The sequence below is a fragment of the Macaca thibetana genome, chromosome 20, assembly GCF_024542745.1.
Source record: "Macaca thibetana thibetana isolate TM-01 chromosome 20, ASM2454274v1, whole genome shotgun sequence".
Lineage (NCBI taxonomy): Eukaryota > Metazoa > Chordata > Mammalia > Primates > Cercopithecidae > Macaca > Macaca thibetana.
In genome coordinates, this window is record NC_065597.1 from 9,151,588 (window position 1) to 9,179,375 (window position 27,788).

At 44.4% G+C, this 27,788-nt stretch overlaps 1 protein-coding gene across 1 annotated transcript in view; it reads left to right on the forward strand.

The window, feature by feature from the left end:
- The first annotated feature begins 1,701 nt into the window (after window positions 1-1,701).
- The window catches only part of CA7 (carbonic anhydrase 7), an 836,404-nt gene continuing 810,317 nt past the window's right edge, over window positions 1,702-27,788 (forward strand). Inside the window, exon 1 of the mRNA XM_050774958.1 lies at window positions 1,702-1,729. The gene's annotated coding sequence lies outside the window, so the exon portion shown is untranslated. The remainder of the gene's footprint in view (window positions 1,730-27,788) is intronic.

Sequence of the window (27,788 nt, forward strand, 5' to 3'; positions counted from 1 at the left end):
GCATGCCTGTAGTCCCAGCTACTCAGGAGGCTGAGGCAGGGGAATCACTTGAACCCAGGAGGCGGAGGTTGCAGTGAGCTGAGATCGCACCACTGCACTCCGGCCTGGCGACAGGGCAAGACTCTGTCTCAAAAAAAAAAAAAAAAGAAAGAAAGAAAGAAAAAGAAAAAGAAATCCAAGAGTTTTACAAGCTCTATACCAGGCACCTAGGGCTAAGACCAGACAAATGTTGTTTTACACAACAAAGGTACAAGGCAACAGAGAACACTGGGCAACAGGCACATGCTGAGTTTCCCATCTATACCTTTGCTGCTCTGGGTGCTCTGGTTTGTGCTATCATCTGATCCTCAAGACATCACTGTACAGTGTATGTGCAGGGGAGGAGAGAGGAAGGGAGAGAAAGAGAAATGGAGAAAGAGAAGTGGAGAAAGTGACAGAAAGTAGAAGAGAGGAGAGAATGATAGGAATGAAGATAACAGAGAGGGCAGAGAGAGGGAAAGTGGGGAAGAGAGAGTAGAAAAGAATGAAAAGAGAGCAGGAAGAAAGAGAGACAGAGGACGGAGAGAAGAGAAAGATTTTAACTTCATTTTACAGGAGACCGAGCCTCAGAGACGATGAATGTCCAATTCAAAATCACATGAAAGAAGCAGCAAGACTCAAATCCAGGTCAGTCATATTCCAACATGTACTTATTCTGGTCTGCAGCAGAGGGCAAAGTAAGGGTTTTATACGAAAATAAGGAAGTTTCTGACACTTTATTCTAATGGGTAATAAGAATCGGCAGAGGCTTGTAAACAGGGGAACGCAGTAAGAGCTGCACCTGCAGCTCCATGGGACATGGGCAGGAGGGAGGCAGAGAGAGGTGGCATGCCGGAAAAAAAGAGCCAGGTCTAAAGGGGCAGAGATGAGGCCCCACCTAGAGGAATCATAGGGGAAGGCAATGGGAGACAGAGCAGAGACAAGGGATGTGCTGCTGGCTGACCCATTTCCATTTAGAAGCATGAGCTCTGGCCGGGCATGGTGGCTCACACCCGTAATCCCAGCATTTTGAGAGGCTGAGGCGGCTGGATCACCTGAGGTCAGGGGTTCAAGACCTGCCTGGCCAACATAGTGAAACCCTGTCTCCACTAAAAATACAAAAGAATTAGCCAGGTGGTGGCGTGTGCTGCCTGTAATCCCAGCTACTCAGGACTCTGAGGCAGGAAAATCCCTTGAACCCAGGAAGCAGAGGTTGCCATGAGCCAAGATCATGCCAACGCACTCTAGCCTGGGAGACAGAGTGACACTCTGTCTCAAAACAAAACAAAACAAAAACAACAACAATAAAAAACAAAGAAGCATGAGGCCTTCCCCAGCCATGTAAACACAAGTTGGCTTACTATGTTATATAATATCCAGCCTCTGCTTTCTGCACGTGTATATGTCAGACAATTCCGCTTTTACAAAAATTGCTGTGTAATCCTTTCATCATCCAAGACATCACTGCTGCTGAATCCACCTGGTCCTCCTATCCCTGACAGTCTATACTAGTCATCCTACAGCAAAGAGGTCTATGGGGATATCCCCCAATCTTGAATTGCCAAATGAAATCTACCAAGAACCAAGTGGCTTGAAGCTTTCGCACACTGTCCCAGACAGGTCAGGCAGAGCATTCAGGGGCAGCCCAGCCCATCTCCTTTAGAGAGCCACACCTCCCTCATGCTGCAGTGTTCTGGAGAGAATGCTGGGGACAGCGCACCTCACACACACTTGCTGCAGTGCAAGGCTCACATTCAGCTGCAGCCAAATGTGGCTCTTCATCCTCCAGCAACAGTGATGTGTCCAAGGGCAGCCAATCAGAATCATAGCTTGGAAGGAAAGCTGTCCTATTTCTGTTTGGGCTTACGCCAATCACATTCTATAAAGGTATGAAGGGCATCCTTCAGGCAAAGGCAAGAAGGGATTGGGGGTGAAAGCAGAGGGAGATAGAGAAGGAAAGTGAGAGAGATGACAATGTATATGAGGCCCTGGCTCAATCCCTGACCTTTCAGGTTATGTGAATCGATTATTCTGCTTTTCTTCAAGATAGTTATAAGCAAGTTTATTTCACTGGAGAGGCTCTGCTAATCTATGGCATTGTTTTGAAATAGGTCATTTTCCATTTACTATTGTTGTTAGTAGTTATCAGTAGCCGGCAGTGGCTCACACCTGTAATCCCAGCACTTTAGAAGACTGAGGCAGGAGGACTGCTTGAGGCTAGCAGTTCAAGACCGACCTGGGTAACAGTGAGACCTCATCTCTACAAAAAAAAAAAAAAAAATTAAATTAAAGTAGCCAGGCGTGATGGTGCATGCCTGTAGTCCCAGCTAGCCAAAAGGCTGAGATGAGAGGATGGCTTGAGCCCAGGAGTTGGACACTGCAGTGTGCTACGATTATGCCACTGCACTCCAACCTGGATGACAGAGCAGACCCTGCCTCAGAAATAAACAATAATAATGATAAATAATAACTACGAGCAGCATCCCCTGGACTGTGTGTCCAGGCAGTGAACTATTGGCTGCATTTGTCATTTTATTCCATTCTTGTTTAACTTGGAGAGGTGAGCAGCAGTATTTTTTTTTTTTTTTTTTTTTTTTTTTTTTTTTTTGGGAGAGAGACAGTTTTGCTTTTGTTGCCCAGGCTGCAGTGCAGTGGTGTGATCTCGTCTCACTGCAACCTCCCCGTCCCAGGTTCAAGCGATTCTCCTACCTTAGCCTCCCGGGTAGCTGGGACTACAGGCACATACCACCATGCCCAGCTAATTTTCATATTTTTAGTGGAGACAGGGTTTCATCACGTTGGCCAGGCTGATCCTGAACTTCTTACCTCAAGTGATCCACCCGCCTCAGCCTCCCAAAGTGCTGGGATTACAGGTGTGAACCACCACGCCCAGCCAGTATTTCATTTTATAGATGAGGATACTAACACTTGGAGAGGTTTAGTGAATTGTTCTCAGATTCTTACCTTCTCAGCTTGTGAGTGATAAAGCCACTATGCAGATGGGAAAACTGAGGACCAGGGGGAGAAAGTGATCCACTCAGTGTCACAGAGCAAGTCAAAGTAGCAGCAGGATGCAAACTCAAAACCCTGAGTTCTCAGGCTAGTGCTCTCTTGGTCAGATCTGAACTATTTCAACAGACCAGAGGAACTCTCCAAGGAACACGATATGCCATTAGGCTGACTGCTATTCTGCCTTCCTGGATCCTCCCATTCATGTTTTAGCCAATGTCAGGGGCTTAGAGGAAGGGCACATTCAGGATCCATGGATTGAAGTGTTTTTACTTTGTTTATAGAGTGGCATAACAATTTGATTCAATACCTTACAATTGTGAGATTGCACACTCAAATCTGGGCTATATCTTAGCAGCAGATTCCACTGGGCTTGGTGATGGATTGAACGTGGGAGTCTGGACCCAGACTGAGAGCAAAGTGTCAACCAAGCACAGTAAGTCCAGAGTTTACCCTGCCTGTCCCTGTTTCCATTCAGCGAATTGTTTTGGCATTTCTACTACATACCTAAGATCTGAGACAGCCAGAAGCAAATACGACACAGCCCTGGCTCCCAGATGATCCCTATGACAGGCAGATGTTTTTCTGCAATCCCGCCGTGTAACAAGTCCAAACTCTCAGTGGTGCAACATCATTTACTGCTTTTAAGTCTGTAGATTTACTGTTCTGGCTATGGGGAAGTGGGGCAGGTTGGGGTCTGCTCCATGTCTCTCTCCAAGACTAGCAGCAAATATGGGCATTGTCTTCTCACAGCAAATGGCAGAATGGCAAGAGTCTGAGCAAAACTCCACAAATACAATTAAGCCAGACACAGCGGCTCAACCTGTAATTCCAGCACTTTGGGAGGCCAACGTGGGAGGATCTCTTGAGCCCAGGAGTTCAAGACCAGCCTGGGCAACAAAGCAAGACCCCATCTTTACAAAACAATACAAAAATTAGCCAGGTGTGATGGCTCACACCTGTAGTCCCAGCTACTTGGGAGGCTAAGGTGGGAGGATCATTTGAACCTGGGAGGTCAAGACTGCAATGAGCCGTGATGGTGCCACTGCACTCCAGCCTGGGTGACAGAGTGAGACCCTGTTTCAAAAAAAACCTGCTTTTGCCACACCTACTAGCATTTTATTGGCTAAAACAAGTTTCATGGCCATGTCCAAAGTCAAAGAGAAATGAGACTGAGATAAATATACCTTTCCTATAGAAAGATACTGCAAAGTCATATGGCAAAGGCATATGGATATATAATACTATCATATGAGAAGGGAGTAAAGATATGGTAATATTCAGTATTCATAATGGATCAGTCTTTAAAGTCATTGATTTGCCACTGTGCTGGGCCCTGGGGGAAAGGCGGTTGGAAAAGCAATAGAGTGGACTGATGTCAGTCTCTGGGTTAAGCCAGAATACTCCCGCCACTGTTAAACAGAGAATAGGAGATCGCAGTGGAAAACACACTGGAGAGAGTGGAGCAGGTTGCATGCCCTAGCCTTTGGAAGGTGGAGAACAGCCAGGCTTGGTGGTTCTGGGACTCACAGCCAGAGGCAGGTGTCAAACATCAAAGAGCCAGCTCCTCTCACTACCAGAGACCAAGTCAAGGCTAATGAGGAGGAGGCCCCAGTACAGGCCCTGATGGGCAAATGCAGCTGGCTCCACCAGAGGCAGTTTTCACTAATTGTGCTGCTTTGGCAGATGACTCACCAAACAGAGGACTCAATCCCAAGCCCAGTGAGGGTCCAGCAGCCTTCAGGTCAGGGCCTTGGAGGCGGGCTGAGCACTGGGCAGCCAGCCAGACCAGATTCTGCTTGAAAGTGCCTGAAAACCTCCAGCCTGAGTCGCTCAGGTTCTGAAAACCCTGCTTCAACTCACTTCAAGCGTAGGCTTCATTCGAGAAAAGTTACATGATGAGAGGAAGGAGGAAAGGAAAGATAGCGACTGGAAAGGAATTTTTACAAATTCACAGACTGGTTCTTTGAGGGGGTGGAATCCCTCCTGGATGTGGTTCTTCTGGACTACACAGGAGACCATCCTCCTTTCTACCCACCCCTACCCCTGACTCTTTAGAACAGCCTGGCAGAGGGTCCTTCATAATAGCATCCTTGCTTCCTTGGTGAAATTCACCAAAGCAGTGACTTATGTCTCCATTAGCTGCCAAGACACATCCAGATGCCTCACTTGGGGCTCTGGTGGCAAACCTGGGGTGGAGAAATAAGCTTCCCTCCATTAAACTGGCCCATGCAACCAGGAAGTCTCATCCATGCCAGGCTTCAGGACTCAAATCAGCTTGAGCATGTGCTTGGGAAGAAATGCACAATCAGTTTCAAGGTTGAGTCCTCATCTCCTAGATTCGAAAATCACACAGATGATCCAAGTTCGTGAGAATAGCAGACATGAACAAACCTACTTCCTACACTTTACAGATGGGGATACTGTGGCTTTGGGTTCAAGTAGGTCCTCAAATATTAATTTTCCTCACAAGAAAAGTAAATAAAATGAGGACTTATTTCTGGGCCAGACGCTATGCTAAAGACCAGGGCAGCCACCAACCCTTACTGTACATTTGTAAGGGACCTAGGACAGGACACGTGGCTTGGTGAGCAGAGCGTGGGCCGGATTTCTGTCCCCGTTTGCCGTTCAGCCAGGCGCTCTTAGGCAGTGTGTGACAGGCACAACTGTACATGGCAGCCCTACTCAGCACTCTCCTTATGAAGAGTACACTATTTGTAGCATCAATTTAGCGACAAGAAAAATGGGGATTAGAGAAAGTAATTTGCCCAACTTTGTGTAACTATAATATACAAGTCTCTAAAGTTTGTGATATTAGAAAACAGAATAACACAATCGTTATCTGCCTCACTCCATTTTGCTTTTGGATCAGCCAAATATTTTATTGGTTTAGGGTTATTTGGCAAAAAAAAAAAAAAAAAAAAAAAAATTGGGTTTCTAGGAATGAATGGTTAATAACATATTAACTAACACAATGTCAGAGATCTGGTTGTATGTTTAGAAGCACAAAATCATGATGGGCAGATCTCGGGAGACATTTCATCTAATTTCACAGCCTCCTACCCCACCCCAAGAATTTGAGAAGTCATTTGCCCAAGGTCTCACTTGGAGTCAGGGGCTGAACCAATGCTGGAACGCAGGCCCTGACACTGAGGCCAGTGGTTCCCACTCCACCAGCCCAAGTAAGGATGCCCTCCCAGCTTTGTGCTGTGTCTGGAGACAGGGCAGGCAGAACAGGGAAAGGAAAGTCTAAGGCAGCCCCTCTAGAGTCCAAGTCCTTAACCAAAGCTCAGGACCAGGGCTTGGAAGGAAAAGGGCTGAAACGAGAACCACTGTATGGGCCCCTTGCCAACTTACTGCCCCGCTCCGTCCTTGAGACGAAAAGGCCACCTCATTCCACAACCATATTCTAGGTTTTCATAGGCAAGAACCCATCCACGGCTCTCTGCACAGCAATGTATTCTTACTGTTACATAAGGGAAGGAGTGCTCTACCAAGGGAAACTCCCATATTGTCTTCTCCTGACACCCCTTAAACAGACCCATTACCCCGAGAAAAACCAAACGACCTGTAATGCCCTACTGCACAATGCACCATGCCTCTAAGCCTTTGCCTGTGCTGTCATCTCCCCCTGCCCCCTCTTCCTCCTGATGGCATTCTTGGCTTACCTAGGTTCTGTGGATCCCCCAAGACTCGGCATGGGAAGTACCCTTTCTGGGAAGCCTAGTCTAATACCTCCCACCTTGTGCTCTCAACACATGAACTACTGAACTAAATGTCTTTCCTTATGGGCTCCCAAAATGCTTTCCTTTCTCACTCATTGAATGAGATATTGTGACTTTCTTTTCCCTCATAGCTTGTAAAGGACAGGGACCATTTTATATTAACACTAGGAAGCATATAGCCCTTGTGCACTGCACACTGTATAATAGATGCTCAATAAACATGATGAATGAATGAATGAATGAATGGGGAATGAATGAGTAAATGAATGGGGAATGCTTATTAAGCACATGAAGAGTAGACGTGGTAAGTTGTAAAGTGCTGCCCCACTGCCAAGGATAGCCACAGCCAACAGTGGGTGCTTAATAAAACTTGGTTTGAATACAACTAAAAGGCCAGCCGGGACCCCCAGATGGCTGAGGGCATCCTGATGGCGCCTCCAGCCATCTGGACTGTGAACACCATTAAGCACATCCATCAGTTCAGCGGCGTCTCTGGGCCTCAGCCCAGAAGGAGTTCATGCACCCACGGCCTATGGTTCTGCAAGAATAATGAGGAGGGAGGAAGAGTGATAAAGAGAGGGCGATGGAATAACTAAGCAGCCACCAGGACATTTACCGGAGCCATGGGGAGCCCCTGGAACCTCAGACAGGGCCTGGAGAAATGCACCTGCAGAAATCAGGAGGGCTTGTAAGAAACCAATGGCATGCACAGAAGTCAAGGTTAGAAGGGACTGTTTTTCTCCTGATGACTTCCAGGTACTTCAGAGAGGGGCCATTACAAAGATTCATAGCCAGAGGGCCCCTCAGGGAGACTGCCTCCTCTTGAGGACAAAATATTAAGCCATCGGTCAAATTTAAACACCCTCCCATCAGGAACCTTGTTGAAGATAAAGCACTGTGATTCTACATCATCCACAGCCTAAGAACTAGCAGAGGAAGGGAGGCACAAGGAAAGGTCATTGATGGAGGAGCTCAGGTTGGTGCTCAGGTGGAATGACTGATTTCAGGAGGGCATAGCTGCTATGCCATCATCAGGGGGCCACCAGGCTGCAGCTCCACCCCAGGGAAAGATGCTGAAAAGGACAAGAATTTACTCTGAATGTCCATTGGCCACAAGGAGCTGATATGTATCTCAACCATACCAGACACTGTTTATTGAGTTCCACTCATGTGTTTAATTTTTGGGACCCTGCTCCTCATCTTCACACAAAGAAGGGGCCAGTACACCCACTTTAGAGGCTGAGACCCTGAGGCACAGGGAGGATACCACCTTGCCCTAAATGGCACATCTAGGAAATGTTGGGGGCCAGGATGTGAACCCTGCATGTGTCGCCAGTGTTCCTGGTCTGTCTTCTGCCCCACATCAGCTGTTTTCCCTGGTCATTCTTTGACCCTAGTGGTCAAGACTAACCTATTCTGGCTCAGCATAGGTGGAGAGCCTCCAATGCACCAAGCACCTTATTCATTCTCTTGTTAGAACTTCATTGCTCTAGGCCAGGCACGTTGGCTCACGCCTGTAATCCCAGCACTTAGGGAGAACAAGGCAGGCAGATCACTTAAGGTAAGGAGTTCAAGACTAGCCTGGCCAACATGGTGAAACCCCATCTCTACAAAAAATCCAAAAAATTAGCCGGGCGTGGTGGTGTGCACCTATAATCCCAGCTACTAGGGAGGCTGAGGCAGGAGAATTGCTTGAACCCAGGAGGCAGAACTTGCAGAGAGCCAAGATCGTGCCACCACACTCCAACCTAGGCAACAGAGCAAAACTATATATATATATATAAATATTTAAATAAATAAATAAATAAATCTTTATTGCTCCATCATTCCTTCAACACGCATTTATTATTTCTACTGTGTCCCAACCTCTGTGCTGGGCATGAGGTAGGGGAAGAGCGATGATAACATCTCTGAGGCAACTCTAGCCTTTTAAATGTTCAGGAAACCTCACTTTTCTGGTTGTTGGAGCAGTTCTGTGAATAGAGAATGGCCATGTCCACTGGACAAGAGAGAAACTGAGGCTCAGAAGGGAGGGGGGAATCAACTGTGTGTTCTCTACATGCCTCACGCTGTGCATGGAACTCAGCATTCTTCATTCTGTGGATAGAGGAACTGAGCCATGGAGGTGAAGCAGATGACACAGAGGTCATAACTGCAAGAACCAGGAACTCAAGCCCACTTTTCCTGCCTCCTCCATCCACCATCTCTCAAATATGGAATTTTTAATTCGCTGTCATGGACTGAACTGTGTCCCCTCCAAATCCATATTTTGAAGCCCTCATCCCCAAAATGACTGCTTTTGAAGATAGGGTCTTTCAGGAGACAATTATAGTTTAATGCGGTCATAAGGATGGGGCCCTATCCAGTAGGACAGGAGTCCCTATGAGAAGAGGAAGGGACATCAGCACGCTATGTCTCTCCACGTACACAGAAGAAAGGCCACATGAGAACACAGTGAGAAGGTGGCTACCAACAAGCCAAGAAGGCAGACCTCACCAGAAACTGACCCTGCTAGCAACTTGAATTTGGACTTCCAGCCCCTCAAACTCGGAGAAAAAAAAATATCTGTTGTTTAAGCCACTCTGTGGGGATATCTTGTTATGGCAACCACAGCCAATTGATATAGCCACTTTCAAGGAAGGGACTTCTTTTTGCCTGCTGGGATCTTTTACAGCCCTCTTACCCCCTTGTTTTCCTCACATCATGACCAGTTTATTTACTCCATCTTGATGACGGGGCTTTTACTACCATCTGGTCTGCATGTGCCACAGGGATCTGTCCCTTTTCCTAGAGCCCAGGGAAGGAGGCTGCCTGAAGCCTTTCTCAGGCCTGGCCACTTACAGCAGTGATTGGCAAATCTCTCAAGAAGAGCAGGGATGTTACCTAGGACTAAGGGTGCTGAGAGCTGGAACAGTAGAGGGGGCTGGTCCCAGACCACAGTGTCACTGCCATCAAGGTGGGACCATTTCCCATTGCAGAAGCCAGCAGACTCAGGGTCCACAGGCCTTCTCCCACCTCCCAGGCCACCTCCCACCTCCCGGACCACATGGTCTACTGGAAACAGTGTAGACTTGAGAGCCTGACCTGAGTTTAAACTCTGGCTCTGCCACCGGCTGAGAGACCAATAATCAATAGGGCTTTTGGCCAACATTCCAGCACTCTCCTCTCAGGCATGCGGTAAGAATGATCTTCCCACCAGCTGGGAGCTGAGTGTGGCCATGGGACTTGCTTTGAACTAAGAAAGAAGAACTTTAAGGACCAATGCATTGTTTTTTTCCATTTGGCATGGCAAACAGCAAAGTTTCAGATTGTGTCTGCTCCACCATCCTGGGTTCCTACATAAGGAAAATAAGAAGAAAAACCCATAGCTGTCCTGCAATAGATTCATAGAATGATCAAGAAATAAGTCTTTGCTTTCAGTCACTAAGATTCTGGGGCTAATTGTTACTATAGCATAACATAGCTCATCCTGACTGCTACAGTGACACTGATTAAATCATAGCCTCCTTGAGACTCAATTTCTGCACCTGTAAAACGGGGACAATTGTATCTCATAGTTTTCAAAGTACCATGCTTGGTACACTGCAGGCCTTTGACACATCAGCTTGCACACTCTCTTCTCTGCACTGTTTTCCCACAAGTCCTTCTCATGATGGGATTAGGCATTTTGAGACATAATTTCTTCAGGTCAGATGTTTAGGTACAACCATCTATGTGTCCCTAGCACCCTGTACTGGGCTGGCACCATGGCAGATAATCAGTAAATATTTATTATTAAGCAAATATACAATGATTAATCACTTACTGAGTGGTTGACTGTGCTGGTCACCAGAGACCAAAGTCTCTGATCATTTCTCTTGCCTTTCACCTTTCAGTGTAGGTATATTTACTTTCTTCCCAGTCCAAGGTAGCACTTAATTCTAGCTCTCCTGGCTAGGTGGGCAAATCCCCTTCTCTCTTCTAGTAGTAGAATCCCCTCAGCAAGCCTCCTGCCCATCGATCTCTCAATCTCTGCCAAAACACTTTCAGCATTTGAGAACTCACTACCTACAAAATGCTCTTCTAAAATTAGAATTACACACCAGTAGGTTTGGCTCTGGACCAAGTCCATGAGCCCTTCCAGCAACCCTGCAAAGTATGTATCATTGCTATCACCCCATCCTGTAAACAGGAAGCTAGGATACAGAAAGGAAATTGTTCAAGGTCACACAACCTTGGTGAGGTATGACTGTAATTTTCTAGGCACACATGCATGGTATACATGGTATGCATGCAATAAGTATTATGGGTTGATTGACAGCTCCGTCCCCAGGAGGGAGTTTCTAGGGACTCCAAATCTCTATGGAACCCCAACCCCAGAATTTCCAGTTTGGCTTCTGGGGAATCTTAACAATGCAAACAGCCCTTCATCTCTATTAGAATGTAAATCTCGGTAAATGATTTCCAATAACACAGTCCTTGCCAGGAAAGGAAGCATTCACACTGTTGCTCGTGCATACTATTGGTTAATATTTCAGGATGCATTAAATGTGTAAATGTTTAGAGTGTGGCAAAGTTCCAGTTGTGAGCCAAGCCACTCTACAGAAAAAAAATAAGATGCTGAAGGAGAATATTTTTAGACTTGGACCCAACCTGACACTACCCGTAAGTACTTTGTGTTCGTGGGCAGAGTATGCAATCCTGCTACTGATTTGCCAGGAAGGAAAATAACATGTTGGTTTCAAACAGATGTTCCTGAACCCTTGATGGAAGCTGATGACTTCAAGATGGGCTGGCTACTTTGTGGCTTCTTTGGAGACAGTTGAAATTAAGACGGGATCTGGGGCATGACGGAGCACCAAATTTGCCAAAGATGTGCTGGAATAACTAAGCAACAGACATGGGTCAGATGAGCCATGTGCTGAAGCCAAAGGCACATGCAGGAAACTGGAACATTTTGTTGGCCCTTGGAGGACACAGGAGGAATGCTGATGGGCAATATATTTTAAGCAAATATGAGATTGAACCATATAAAATTGCTGATATTTAATCTTTCTTGACCAAAACTATGGCACTTGGAGGTGTTTCAATCAGATATACACATAACCCCACATCCCCGGCAGCAGACACGTAACTGTCTGCAATACAGACCATTGTCCACAATTTAGAACACCAGCCGAGTAAACTCTGGAGTTTCTGTGATGGAGTCAGACCCAAGTATTTTTGCCAAGATAGGAGAGGGGGGAAAAAAGGCAGAAAGGCTATGAGCACACTCTGGGGGACAGACCAATTAAAATCCCAACCAAGCTGTCTGAGTTTGGCAGCTGTCAGCAGCTGGCATCACCATTGTCCTAGCACATGAGCTGCGGAGCAGGGAGCCCCAGACCTACAGACAAACTGCCTGGGTTAAGTCCTGATTTTACTTCTTTCAAGCTTTAGTAGGTTGAATGCTGACCTCCAAAAAGATATGTTCATATCCTAATTCCCTGAACCTGTGAGTATTACCTTGTATAGTGTATTAGGGTTCTCTAGAAGGACAGAACTCATAGGAGATACACACATATATATATATATATATATATATACACATATATATATATATATATATATATATATATATATATATATATGAGTTTATTAAGGACTATTTGACTCACATGATCACAAAGTGAGGTCCCACAATAGGCCATCTGCAAGCTGAGGAGCTAGGAAGCCAGTCCAAGTCCCAAAATCTCAAAAGTAGGGAAACTGACAATGCAGCCTTCAGTCTGTGGCCAAAGGTTCAAGAGTCCCAAAGCTGAAGAACTTGGAATCTGATGTTCGAGGGTAGGAAGCATCCAGTATGGAAGAAAGATGGAGCCCAGAAAACTCAGCCATTCTAGTTTTTCCATGTTCTTCTGCCTACTTTTCATTCTGGCCACACTGTCAGTTGATTACACTGCCCACCCAGATTGAGGGTAGGCCTGCCTTTCCCAGTCCACTGACTCAAATGTTTATCTCCTTTGGCAACATCCCCACAGGCACACCCAGGAATAATACTTTGCATCCTTTAATCCAATCAAGTTGACACTCGATATTAACCATCACATATGGGGCAAAAGATGTCCTTAAGTTAAGGACATTGAAGGAAACGACTTAAATCCAATGACAAGTGTTTTCCTACAAGACAGACACAGAGAGGAGAAGGCAGCACACACGACAAGGAGGAAGCAATGTGACTGCACAGGCAGAGGTTGGAGAATTTGATGTGGCCACAAGCCAAGGAGTGCCTGGAGCCACCAGAAGCTTGAAGAAACAAGGAACAGATTCTCCCCTAGAACCTCCAGAAGGTGTACAGCCCCACGAATACCTAGATTTCATACTTCTGGTCTCAGAATTGTAAGAGACTGAATTTCTGTTGTTTTAAACCAATAAGTCATTTGTCACAGCGGCCACAGGAAACTTATACACGAGTCCTCTGACTCAGTTTCCTTGTCTGTAAAATGGGATAAGAACTTCAGGAGTCCTCTGACTCAGTTTCCTTGTCTGTAAAATGGGATAGGAACTTCAGGAGATGGTGCACTGGAACATTTTAGCAAGGAATCTAGTATATTCTAAGCACCCAATGAATGTAAGATGAAACAAGCAAAACACCACAGGAACAGAGAATTGCATCAGACCCAAGGAAATGAGATAATGCTGCTGTGTGTGTGTGTGTGTTTGGAGCTTCAAAGATGTGAAAAGGTGCAGTGTTCTTGAGACCTGTCTACCTTGCCCCAGCAGGAGTTCATCAAGTCACAACTGGGAGCCGAGAGGCCTTCTCAGATAACTCAAACAGCCACCAGCAAAAACTACTTCTGTTTAAAAAATTTGTTTGAAAGTATTCAGGAAGAGTTCGTTTTCCTTACAGAACTGCATATTGGACACACTTTAAGCAATCGGGAACCTGGCATTTTGAGCTTGCTCAACCATCGGAAAAAGTATCTTTCAAAAATATAGTTAAAAAAATAGCACGCAGGGGAAGAAAATGGTTATTAAAAATGCTTAAGAGCCTTCCTGAACTTCAAATGGGCTCTTCACAACAATAATACTGATGATTTAAGGGAAAAAATGAATCAAGACTCTATTGATTAAATGTTCCTTAAATTATATGTGGGTTTTAAAATGTGTGGCAGTATGCAAAGCACGTTGGAGGTAAAACGTTTGAAAAATCACCCAAGACATTTAAAGAATTTGAATGTAGCTGCAGCTTCAGCCCCAGGAGGGAGTAGCCTGGGCTCCAAAGAAGAAAAGGACCCTCAAGACCATCTATGACCCAGGCCAGTAGTGCCTAATTCCAGAGTCCCAACGGCAAGGAGGGATGTCTGCTTCCTGCTGTCATGGCCCTGGTCTCCCTAACTCCCTTGCCGTTGCTTTGCATACACAACCTCAGTCCATCATTCATTCCAGAAACACGTCTTGAGCACCTCCTAGGTAGCATGCCCTGTGCTCGGAGCCAGGGTAGATGCAGCACACAGGCTAATGTGGCCACAGATGTGAAAACAACCATTATGATTCAGGGAGTTGATAGCCATGAAATGAAGGACCCAATGGGATAGTCCCTCCCCCATCCAAGGAGATCAGGGGGCTTCCTGTAGGAAAGGAAATTGATGATGAGATCTGAAAGGTGAGCCAGGATGCAGAGAGAATGCAGGGGAAGAGAGAAATTCACACAGCAGGCAGGGGAGTGGCACATGCAACGTCCCAAGGTCAGAGACACCGGGCATTTAAAAACAAAAGCAATGCAGCCAGGCCTGCTTCAGGGCCCTACATCTGGGTCACCTGTTCAACCTCCCCTCAGTAGCCATGGACTCCACTTCCCACAAGACTCTGGGCTCTGCTCATCCAGTGGCTTAGTCTCAGATTCCTGAGTGAGAAACTCATCTTCCCTCCTCTCCCCGAGAATCCCACCGGCTCACCTCAGACCTCATGGTGGGGACACTCAGGCGGCACGCAGGGAGGCCTAGGGTACATATGGAAACATTGCAGCTTAGAGGACAAAGCATCTCTCCAGCAACCTGACCCTCTCTGTGTGATGGATTCCCTCTTCCTACTGCAAGTGGTGTCAATTCACAAGTTCTGTCCACCCCTCCACACCTCCCCATCCCACCAGTGCTGGCTGAGCTGCGGTCTTCCTCCACCCCTCTAACCCAACCTATATAGAGTTTCAGAGGAAGAGAGCCTGAACATAAAACCCTTGGGAACTGCTGGAGGAAAAGATGGAAGTCTGGGGGCCAGGATCCTTTCCTCCTCCGTTAGTTCTCATTGTGAACAGGGACCATTCCCTCCTGGCCCGTGAAGTAGCCTCTGGAGGCCCAGCAATATCCTGATGCAAAGGCAAGAGCAGCTCTCTCTCCCTGAGCAACATTCTTCATGCACTATTAGGATCCCAATTCAACCCCTTCCACTATGAGCAGCACAAGAGCAGGGACCCCATCAATTTTGGGTTATCTTTGTTCCCCTCCAGGTAGCCCCATGTCTGGCACAAGAAAGTGCTAATCACATGCAGTGAAAGAATGCATGAATGCATAGACATCCTAGTTACTATGCACTGGCCCGTTCATTATGGTCCTGAAGCTCACCATGACCTACGAGGCAGGAAGGACAGAGCCTCATCAGGGTCTCGTTCAAAGCAGACTGGACCAAGATTTCACAGCAGTAAGAAGCAAAATTAGGAGAAGAGCCCAGGCCTCTGGGTCTCTGCATGCACACACCACCACAACCTGGGCCTCACTTTTCCTATCATGCTGCTGGCTCTGCAAATATAATCAACCTCTGACTATATCAATCAGAGCACCCAGCAAGGCATCAAATGAGAGAAAGAGGAGGAGAAAGCGAAGGGAAAGAAGAAAAAGCCTCAGCCCTTGAGAAGCTGGTTGGTGGTACTGAAGAATTACATATTTGATTTTAAGATATTATTCCCCCTTCTCTTCTCCTTCCACAAAGTGGTACATGGCCCATTTATATATTTAATTAGAATGGATTAAAATTAATAACATCTTGAGTGGTTCCTGACCCTTCTTGAGATAATTGGAGACACCCTGGGGTGATAAGAAACCAGGAGGAAGAATTGCTGATCTAACCGACAGAGGCTGAACTTTTTCATGTGCATGTAATCAGTGCATCCCCTAATCACCCTCTGTATATTTTTTAACTAAGATAGGTATCCTTATGATGTGGAGTCACACCCTGTTCCCCAAGCTGCAGAGCTGAACACTTGCCCTGGGCAGGCAGAGGGGGTGAAACCTATCCTGCCTACATTCATCAACCAACATGCAGCTCTCATGGATATTTTAACAGATGTTTTAATAGATGCGTATTGTATTATTTGTTTCTATAGGGACAGATATTTTTTTAAAAAAATGTTGAACACTTACTAGGTGCCAAGGAATGTGCTACATCTACTCACATCCATGAACACATTCATTCTTCATCACAATGCCCTGCGGGAGTGAGGGGTGGTATTGTTCTCTCCCACTTGACATTTGAAGGAACCAAGGGAGAAGATGGCCCCGGGGGGACTACTTCCACCCAAGACACTGCTGTCATGAGCACCTTCATCTCAGGCTTTGATAGGACTTGTGTGATCTCCAGGGCTCATTGCTCAAGCTCTGTTCTCAGCACAGCAGCTACAGGCATGATTGACAGGTCTGAGAGGAGTCCCCCATGTTGTCTGAATGTGTCTCACTTTCTCAGACCAAGGAATGAATGAGCAAGAGCCGAAGAATAAGCCACGACCACTCCTAATGGAAATGAGAAATCAGGCAGATCCAGGCCAGCGAGGACCCCCCGTCCCCCAGGCCTCTGCCAGCCGCATTGCACATGATGGCCTGGTGGATGGGCAGTCAGCAGTGAATCCAGATCCCGCCCTGCCACTTCCTATGGAGGCAGATATGTGACCTTGGATAAGCCACCAAGGTGCGCCCAGTGGTCACTTCTGCACTGATAAAATGAGCAGGTTAATACGTGTCCAGCAGAGCTTTAATAATAACAAAGGCATCACTGAGTGCCTGACATGATACTCATTGTTCTGCTCATGAGGAAACAGGTTTGGAGTCACATGGTCATATGGAGAAACCCATCTGTTTCCACGACACCTCCTGACTCCTCGCAATGCAGGGCGCCAGATTTCCTGGCCCACAGGGAGGACAACAAGCTTTAAATAGTCACTGAGAAAGGAATTTTTGTATCTTCCTTGGGGTCTTCCTTAGAGGCCAGTAACAACCCCTCCCCTATCCCACCCCCACCAGTACATCCCCACTCCAAGTCCTGATGCTTCTCTCCTTTTTCATTTGGGCAAAATGGCCCCGTCACCCCCAAATCTCCCTCTCCTCCCTGCCTTCTGTCCTCTGAATGACAGATTAAAAGCACACCTGTATTTTCTGCAATAAGGACTATGCTCATGAGTGGGACAGCATTTTGGGGTCAAATTAGGTCAAGTCAGATCAGTGGCCTTGGAGCTGCTACAGCATTAGGTAACCAACTCAAGGCTGGTTCTGCCCGGAGCCCTTTAATTTTGGGGAGGAAGATTTAGCTGACTTGAAAGAAGGGGGAAGCAAGCTTGCAGAAAGAGATTGATTTCAGCGAAACACAAATTCATACTCACTAAATGCCTTAACACTTTGGGATCAATTAAAATGAGATAGAGAAAAAGGCACAAAGAAATAGAGGATAACAGGAAAGAAAGAGGGCAGGGAGGAGAGAGGCTTACCTTACTGGGGAACAGAAGGACCTCAATCCAGGGAGACAACTCCCTTGGGAAAGAGAGGAATCCTGGGGTGCTGGAAGATTTCATTTTGTATATCTGGGGGACTGGTGGTCAATGGACCAAGGATCAAGTGTTCTCAGTTAGGGTCAGAATCAGCTTCAAGGGCACGAAGGTATGGGGTTAAACAGTCTAGACCCCACATCCACAGGTTCTGATTCATTAGGTCACTGGAAGACTGAGAATCTGCCCATCTAACCGTCCACAGGATCCAGTGCAGGTGGTCTGGGACCACACTTTGCAAAGCAAGAACTAGACTAGAGAGATCATGCTGTACCCCTGGTCACCAGGGTAGCAGCAATGACCACAGGCATTGCTTATCCCTGGGACTGCTGCAGGAAACCTGAAGACAGAAAGCAAAAAGACCCTTGCATCACCCCCTCCAGAGAAGATGAGGCCTCTTGGAGAAACGTTTAAGGGGAAGAAATCAACTAAATTTGGGAGATGAGTTGGTCAGACAGATGGAGAAAGGGGTGGTCTTTGAGATCTCTCAGGCTCCTGGCTTGGGTAGCCTGCTTCCCAAGAAGCATGACTCAAAACAGGGCTGGACCACTTTGGAAGACAGTTTGGCAGTGTCTTACAAAAAACTAAACACACTTGCACCATATGATCCAGCCATTGTGCTCCTTGGTATTTACCCAAAAGGATCAGAGACTAGCATACACACAGAAACCTGCACCCAGGTTTATAGTGGCTTGAGTCATAATTGCCAAAACTTGCAAACAACCAAGATGTCCTTCAGTAGGTGAGTAAAGAATCTGGGGTACATCCACAGGTGGAAGGAATATTACTCAGCCCTAAAAAGAAACTATCAAGCTATGAAAGGACATAAGGAAATGTAAATGCATATTGCTAAGTGAAAGAAGCAAATCTGAAGATGTTACATACTGTGTGAGTCCAACTTATGACATTCTGGAAAAGACACAATCATGGAGACAGTAAAAAGATCAGTGGCTCCCTGAGGCTAGTGGGGAGGGAAAAATGAATAGGTGGACACAGAGGATTTTTCGGGCAGTGAAACTACTTTGTGTGATACTGTAATGGTGGATACCCATCTTGATACATTTATCCAAACCCATAAAATGTACAACATTAAGGGTAAACTCTAATGTAAATTATAGTCTTTGGGGGATAATGATGTGTGGATGTAGGTACATGTACCACTCTGGTGAGGATACTGATAGTCGGGGAGGCTGTGCCTGTGTGTAGGCAGTGGGTACACGGGAACTTTGTACTCTCTGCTCAATTTTGCCATGAACCTAAAACTGCTCTTTAAAAAAATAAAGTCTATTGAAAAATAAAAATTAAAAACCAGGGCTGGAGATTGCCTCAGGTCCCATGAAATAGGGGAGTAGTGGGGAGGCTGAGTGGTGAAACATAGACAGGGGGCTAAAACTATTGGGGACATGGCAGGAGTAAACCCAAGCCACTGGCCAGGTGCCAATTTCTTAATGAGTGAGTAAAGTATGGTGGGGTAGATGGGTTGGGAAATCAAAACAAGAAGTTCAGGCTCCATTTCTCCCCACCCCTCTGGCCAGTGCTGATGTTATTACAAACATAAGCAAGATCTTAACGAGAGAGCAGTCTCTCTGCACTGTTTGAAATTCTCAAAGATCCCTTAATTCCCCCGAAAGAAAACAGTTCAAACAGGTGCATAAACTAGCCAGTTAAACAGGAAGCCCCAAGCATCATTATTCTCTGGGTGAGGCCTCCTAATGCCCCCTTAATGCAGAATCTCCCTGCCTGCTCCTAATAAGGGCTTCTCTCCTTCATGAGAGTCCTGTAAAATGCATAAATATTCCTCAAGGAACTGAGAGAGCTCCTAACAGTCTTTAATAGCCATCATAAAATGAAGGATAAAATGTGTGAAAGGAGATTGGTCATGATAATAGTACAAGATACGTGAGCAATGAATTTCCTAACCCCTCCCTGGCTGAGTTTTCTGTAGAAAGATACTGCCTGGAGTCGGGAGCCTGCCCGGAAGAGGCTGGGGAGGGGATAGCCAGTCATTAGTCAGAGAATCCTGGACCAGTTGAACTGGGAAAGCTGAGGTCTAGAGATGGGAAAGGATGTGCCTAAAGTCATACATCAAATGACAGACCCTAATCCAGAATGACCATGATTTCCTGTAGTCTAGATGGGGTATATCCTAGGAATTTGCATTGTTCCTTTATTCCCTGGACGATCAAAACTAGTGTATACTAACCAAGCCTGTGACTGAAACAGCTTTGGCCCTGGCTACACGGACTCCCCCAGCCCCTGTGGGGGCCAGACGCCAATGTGTTGATGGGGCCCACGGCCTAAGCACTGCCCAGAAACTGGAAAGGGACTAGAGAGCATGTTAATAAGGCAGGGATCAAAGCCAGGACACAGAGTTGAACATCCACAGACCAGGAAAACAAGGGCAGGCTCCAGACAGCTGTTTTCCAGAATGGGTGCTATGATGGGCTTGCTATGAACGCCCCAGGGACATGGCGCCTGGGGAGGATGACTCAGTTGGGAGAAGAGCTCACAGCCGACAGATAACAAAGTACCTAGCCCATGTCCTAGTATGTAACAGGAGCTCAATAAACAGCAGGTCTTGAGAGGTATAGCACTGAAGTTCTACAGAGGTGCTGCACTGGCCAGGAACTGCTGATTATTGAGCTCTTATTGCATGCCAGGACATGAGCTAGGGGCTTTGCATGTATAATGGCATACAGTGCTAAAATTGAGTCTAACCACATTGACCCACAGATATAAGTATGCACTTAGGCTGATGAAATAATGTCCAGACAACACAGCCTGGATCCAAGCACTTGTTCCTGCTCCCTGCCTCTGCCCACTGGTCACCTAAGTCTTAGGTTTTGCCTTATGATCTACTGCCTCATTTGCCTTGACAGTAGAATGGCTTCTTATGTTTGACCCTCAGTACCTTCAGGACATAAGACTTCCTGTTCCTCAGACTCAACCCACGCACTTGCCCAGCTATGGTTCAGGGATTCCTATCCCAGGGCTTGCTTCACTTCCTGGGGTCCCAGCCCAGCCCATCCTGCTCATAGCACATGAGGTCCAAGAAGCCACATTTCATGTTCCTCTGCCCATCCAGGTTGACTAAAAGCTGGCTATGAGAGGCTTCACAGCTGCAAGTCAATTGGAAAACTTCAGCTGAAGCCTTCATTGCACAAAAGTCAAACCCAAACAGAGATGAGAGGTTGGGGCAAGTTGAGAAGAATAAAGTTTTCTTGTAAGTTTTGCTTCTAGGCCAGATGAGGGACACCTGACAATGTTTTCTGTGGATAACCTAAGATTCTGATGAGAACCAATGTCATCCTAAAGGTCCTCAACAGCAGGCCAAGACACAAAAAAGAAATCAAATGTAGAAAGACTAGAACAGATAAATAGAACCATCATTATTTCTAGAAGATGGGCTTCATGAAAAACCCAAAAGAATCTAGAATTATTAGGCCAAGTGCAGTGGGTCAAAGCCTCCCAAAGTGGTTGGCCTGTAATCCCAGCACTTTGGGAGGCTGAGGCAAGAGGATCATTTGAGTCTAGGAGTTCAAGACTGGCCTGGGCAACATAGATAGACCCCCGTCTCTACATTTTTTTTTTTAATTAGCAGGAGGTGGTGGCATGTACCTGTGGTCCCAGCTACCCAGGAGGCTGAGTTGAGAAGATAGCTTGAGCCTGGGATTTCAAGCCTGTGATGAGCCATGATTGCACGCCACTGCACTCCAGCCTGGGCAACAGAGCAAGACCCCATCTCCAGAAAAAATAATAAAAGAATCTAGAATTAGAAAAAAATAAACCTAGCAAAATTATTTGATATAAGAGTGATATACAAAAATCAATATTTATTTCACCATCAAATGGATATAAATGACAATGTTTAATAATACAATTTTTGGTAACAACAAGATTCATCCTTAGCCTAACAAAAGATGCTAAAGACCTTTATGGAAGAGATTGGAAAGACTTGTTGAAAGACACAGAAGACCAAAATACATGAATAAATAGACCTACCTCATGGGCAGGAAAACTCAATGTCATAAAAATACCAATTTGACAAAAATTGACATATATTTTCTATATTATTCTAATAAAAATTCCCAACAAAGTAACTGTAGAACTTGACAAGTTGATTTATAAATAAATAAATGTATATGTATATGTATATGCATGTTCTGCCTGCCCAAATAAGAAAAATGTAAATTGAAACTACACTGAGATGCCAATTCTCATCCAAAAGTTTTCTAAAAATACGTGCGTTAAAAAGCACTTTTATACAGATAGTAAGAACTCAAAATGGCATTAGTGCCATATAGAGGAAATTGTACAGAAGTTAAGATTGATGAAGTTAAATAAAACCATGTAATCACAAATTTAAGTTGGAAGTATAAGAACGCATGACATATCTTTAGTCTGGATGTGCAATATATATATTCTCTATCTCTATCACTGAAATGGTCCAGAAACAATTACTAAGCAATAGCAAGAAGCACTCTTAATGCCGAGATTGTAGTTTTTCTAAGCAGAATTTCAAACTACTAGGAACCAGGACTTCTTGGACAAATGGCTGATTCTAAGTCTGGGGTAGGAAATGTCCAATATGAACCTGGAACACCTTGTAATTTCAGATTTCAAGAAAAATAACAAAGACTACTGGGTCACGTAAAAAGATTTCAGGTGCTAACTTAAAGTTCCCACTGGCCATAGATGGGAAAATTTGGACATCAATGAAGATAATGACTATAATAGATTAAAACACAACTAAAAGATTTAGCCCTTGAATTCATAATATTTTAGTAAACTTATTTGTTACTTTTGGAGGATGCTGATGCCCCAAGTCATTGTCCTGAAACCCAGTACAAGGAAAAGAATCAAGCATTTTTCTTGTTTTTCCTCTACAAATTCTATGTGAAGGTAACCGAATAGTTAACTAGAGGAAATTTCTCTTTACAAATTATTCTAGCTAACAAGTGAGAAAGAGTGTTAGAATTAGAACGCCACCATTTTTGCATTCCTAATGATTAATGGATCTAGGCCATGATGACCAATGGCTGCTATTAACACAAAAGAGAGACAAATAAATATTATGCGCCTCCTGATGGAAATGCATTCTACCACCTGTGAAGTAGTCTTGCCTATCTTCCTCCTCAAAATGAACCTGAATCTGATCAACTCTCAAACTATCTATTTACAAAAAATAAAGTGAATGGAGGAACATGTTAAATAACACTACGGTGATATCATAGTACAATCCAGACTATGAACAACTCTTGAGATGGATGTTACTCGGATCTTGACGCAAACAGCTTTTTAAATATAAAAGAGTTTGAGAAATTTGCTTTGTTGACTGGATATGTGAAGTTACTAAGTTTTAGACTTGGTAACGGTGTAATGCACATTTTTAAGAGTTCTTAAATGCGCACATGGAAACAAACGGAGTCAAGACACCACAGAAGCTAATGGTAAGGAAACTTGCCCCACCAGTCATCAAGAATAATTAGAATTGGTGCAGGGCTGGACAAATTGGCTAATGAAGCAGAGAGTTGAAAAACAGATCCATTATATGTACACAATCAATTTTTTTGACAGAGCTAATTTTTCAGGTGAGTGGGAGACAGTAAGACTAATCAATAATTGGTACTGCAACAATTGAATTGATTATCCACATGGAAAAATAAAGTCATTCAAGAAAAGAAGAAAAGACTGACGAATTCAACTATCCTGAAATTAAGAATTTCTGTTCATCAACATACCTGAGAGAAAGTGAGAAGATGGCTCAAACTGGGAATGAAATTTGCCAAGTATATAAGAGACTAAATGATTTGAGTCCAGAATATGTATTTCACTCCTAAAAATCAAGGAGACACACAATCCAAATAAAAACTATGGAAAAGACTTGAACAGGTTTTCTCAACAATAAAAACTAGAATAGCTGACACTTTTTTTTAAAGATATCTCATTATGTAATGAAGAAAATGTAAACTAAAAACTAGAGAGAATATATATAATATACCCAATTCAAGAATCTGACAGTATAAAGTGCTAGCGAAGATGTACATTAATGAAAAATTATGTACACTACCAGGGAAGAGTATAAATTGACTCAAGCACTTTGAAAAGCAATTTGGCATTGGCTAAGAGAGTTTGGTTTGAGTAGTACATATGGCACAGTAATCCTAATCTTAAGTAGATGCTACATGTTCATCCAGATATGTTTAAAATAATGTTTGTAGCATACTTTTTCTAGAAAAAGACTGGAAACAATCCAAATACTAATAGAATAGTGAAAGTGTGGTATAGTTACACAATGGAATAGTATACAACAGTGAAAATTAATGAAGTACATAGTACAGTACATAGACCATCATGAATGAACTTCACAAACTTAATGGTAAGAGTTGTATGCAAGTTGCATGAAAATTCAGAATATGCATAAGAATCTCATAGCATGATACCATTTTTATATAGTTAAACCAAAAATACCTACCAATAGCTTGTTTAGGGGTATATGCATATACATATAGGGAATTTTCTAAAGAAAAGTAGTTGAATGATGAATACAAAATCCAGAAAATCTATATACAATTATGTATACGGAAGCGAGACAAAGCTTCAATGGTGATAGTCTTGTAATATTTTTATATCAAGTTTTGAGTTCATGGGTGTGTCTTTCATTACTACATTTAACAACTTAGATACACTATATATTTGTTTTTGCAGCTAGGAAATGGTTTTTAACGATGGGGTTGACTCACTAGGGCTAGCACAGGTCTGGTTTCTGCATGGAAGAATGAGACTTGATGCTGGGAGGGGAAAAGGACGCTGTCTTTAGAATCAACAGTATAGCTGGAAAGACCTGCATGCCAAGTGGATCTTACTGAGGCAAACAGACATTCCCGAATGTGTGAGGTTAAGGAGAAAGAACTGTTCCTGGGCTGGAAGGAATATCTGAAGTTAAGTTTGCATTTATCACCAAAACTTGGCACCACCTTTGCGAGGGAAACAGAGTCCCTGCTCTAGTGGGCAAGTGCAGGTTCACAGCTGGATAACCTAGTTTAGATTGATGAGCAATGTGTGCTTTCACAGACGCTCCTTTCTGCTTGCTTCAAAGGTTGATGCCTCCAGGTACACAAGTTCCCAGGAGAGGGGTGGGCGGCATGGAAGGTAGATGTCTAAGAGGCTTCCAGTCATCTCTTCCAAAAACATTTTGGACACCTAACCCATGTCAAGCACTTCTCTGGGTGCTGGAGCCACTGAGATAAGCAAGATAAGGTCTTTGCCCTTTATCACACCAACTGGAAAAAGGGAGGAGAGGAGAGGGAGCCCACATGGGAGAATGGCAGGCATTTCCTCTGGCAAAGGTCCTGTTCCTTGATCCTAATGTCAAAATGAGGTGAGAAATGTGACTCAGGGAAACTGAATGTGCTCACAGCCACCAGCTGCATGTCTGTACTAGGTGGTTTTTAAGCCTCAAAAACAAGATTGATACCCAGAGTATTTTCTCTCCAGATCTTCCTAGTTTCCTTATCATTTCCTGAGAAATAAAAAGAAATAAATTACCTTTAAGTCACCGATGTTTACACTGATATAGCAAATGAAAGAATGACGACGGAAGGACTTCTTGTAGAACCAGAGAAAGGATGGAGTACCAGGGGTTTGAGGAGGACCTGGACGTGGTATCCTCAATTTGCAGCCCATCTGACATTCTGCAGTGGATTCATTTTCTACTCACACAACCAGGCAGACGAAGTCTGGAGGAAATCAATGTAATTTTTGTGTGTGCTGAAACCCATTTCTTTCTCCTGGAAGAAGATCCCCCACGAGGCCAGCTGGGGGGTACCAGAAACCCATTTATGTGGGGAAATGGTGGGAGGAGGTTGTCCCTGATCAGCCTCTGGTGGCTGAACTACCCAGGACCAACCGGGTAGGGTTGCTGTCATGTAAGTAGAGTCAAGTAAGTTGCCAAGGGTCCAAGAGACAGGTGAGGCCTGAGAATTTGAGGAGGCACATTTGATATGACGTGACCACAGAACCCTGGATAGTCTCAAGGGTAGAAGCTCTGATGATGGACTGTGCAGATGAGAATGGAAACAGGATGATTCCTTGAAAATCTGTGCAAGGAGGTGCTGTGGTTCTGGCTTCCCCCTCCCCATACAATCAGGCATCTAGGTGGCAGCTCTTTCCCCAGCCTGGCAGAAGACTCAGGTATTGTTGCTCTCTAGGAACAGGGAACTAGAGGAGCTCCACACTCACAGTCAACAGAGGCAATGTGGGGCTGCAATGAGGCACGGTACTAAAAATAGGAGGAATAAGCAAAGTTGGCAAAAGTTGAACAGGGAGACACTAGGACCACACACAGCCCAGCTTGAATTGTCACTCAGGAGATTAGAAAATTCCTCCTTGGGCAAACCGAACCTCCCAAGGGAAAAGACCTACTGATACTAACATTTGGGGTGGAGGGAGGGAGGCAGAGAAATTGTCAGGTCATAGCTCCATTTCTGGACAACAAAGCCCCCAGCTAACAAGCTCTGCCTGACCACACTAATATTCCCAATCATCACTTTGACATTTCCCCCAAACATGTGTGTGGACAGCCAAGAATCACCAAGTATTTGAGGAGTCTCTCAGAGCAAAGCAAACAGAAATAATAAAGGAACTAAGACATACATACAAGAAGAAAAAACAATCACAATCTTAGTATCCTTAAAGGGAGTATATTAGGGTTCTCTAGAGGGACAGAACTAATGGAATAGCTATATATATAAAGGAGGGTTTATTAAGTATTAACTCACATGATCACAAGGTCCCACAACAGTCCCTCAGCAGGCTGAGGAACAAGGAGAGCCAGTCTGAGTTCCAAAACTGAAGAACTTCAAGTCTGATTTTCGAGGGCAAGAAGCATCCAGCACAGGAGAAAGATGTAGGCTGGGAGGCTAGGCCAGTCTCTCTTTTCACATTTTTCTGCCTGCTTATACTCTAGCCATACCGGCAGCTGATTCAATTGTGCCCACTCAGATCAAGAGTGGGTCAGCCTTTCCCAGCCCACCAACTCAAATGTGAATCTCCTTTGGCAACACCCTCACAGACACACCCAGGATCAACACTCTGTATCCTTCAACCCAATCAAGTTGACACTCAGCATTAACCATCACAGAGGATAAGAAAATATTTTATCTGTGAAACAGAAATTGTACTTTGCTATAAATAAACAAACAAACAAACAAACAAGTAGATTTGTGAATTTGTGAAGTAGAACAAAAAGATGGAAAAATAGAGGAGAAAAAGAAAGAAAATTAGAAGATCTATGGAGGAAAACAATAGACAAATGCTAGAAGCTCTAGAAAATAAAAAGAAAAACAGAGAAGAGAAAAAAAAAATGAAGAAATAGAAGAATTCCCCAGAGGACATGCATTTCCAGATTTAAAAAGTTCATTGAGAGTTTAGCTCAATGATAAGATGAAGATCAACACAAAGACATATCATTGTAAAATATCACAACACCAGGGAGAGAAATAAAAATGTACTAAAGCTTCCATGAAAGAAAACACAGGTCATGTGCAAAAGGTCAGTAATTAAAATGTCATCAACAGTAATGTTGAAACCTAGAAGCCAATTCAAAATTCTAAACAACAACAAAAATTTGCAGTCTAGAATTCTGTATTCAGCATATACCCACAATTCAGTGTTTAGGTATGAAAAAAGATATTCCAAAAACTTGGGCCATCAAATGAGAAATAAACCAGAGAAGAGGAAGAGGGTGGAATTCAAGAAACAGAAGATTCAATACAGTGGATTGGCAAGTACTCCCAGGCTGATGTTTAAAAGAATTTCTAGAACCATGCAACAAGCGTATAGAGCAATCCCTGTAGACTGGGCCAATAGGGCAGCAGGTGGCAAGAGCTGCAAGATGACCTTGTGGTTTTGATCTCATTGACAGGCATGGAGAGACTGTGGATGAATCCAGGATAGGCACAAAGTAACCCAGCAAATGACCACGCAAAGCAATTACTTTAGCTCTTCACTCAATAAACAGTTGCATAAGAAAGAACATGTGATCTTGAGACATTACATGTCTCAACTGTAAATGATATTTACATGGTCATAATAAAAGCACTGAATATGTATTTAACCAAGATGGGTGAGAAATAATTATAGGAGGGGGAGAAAAGATGTATATTTGGGGATTGGGGAGCAGGAGCTGGTAGAAGAGAACTATACCCTCATCTTCTACAGCAAGAAGACAATAGATCATGTCTAATACAGGAAAAATTAAAATAGCAGTA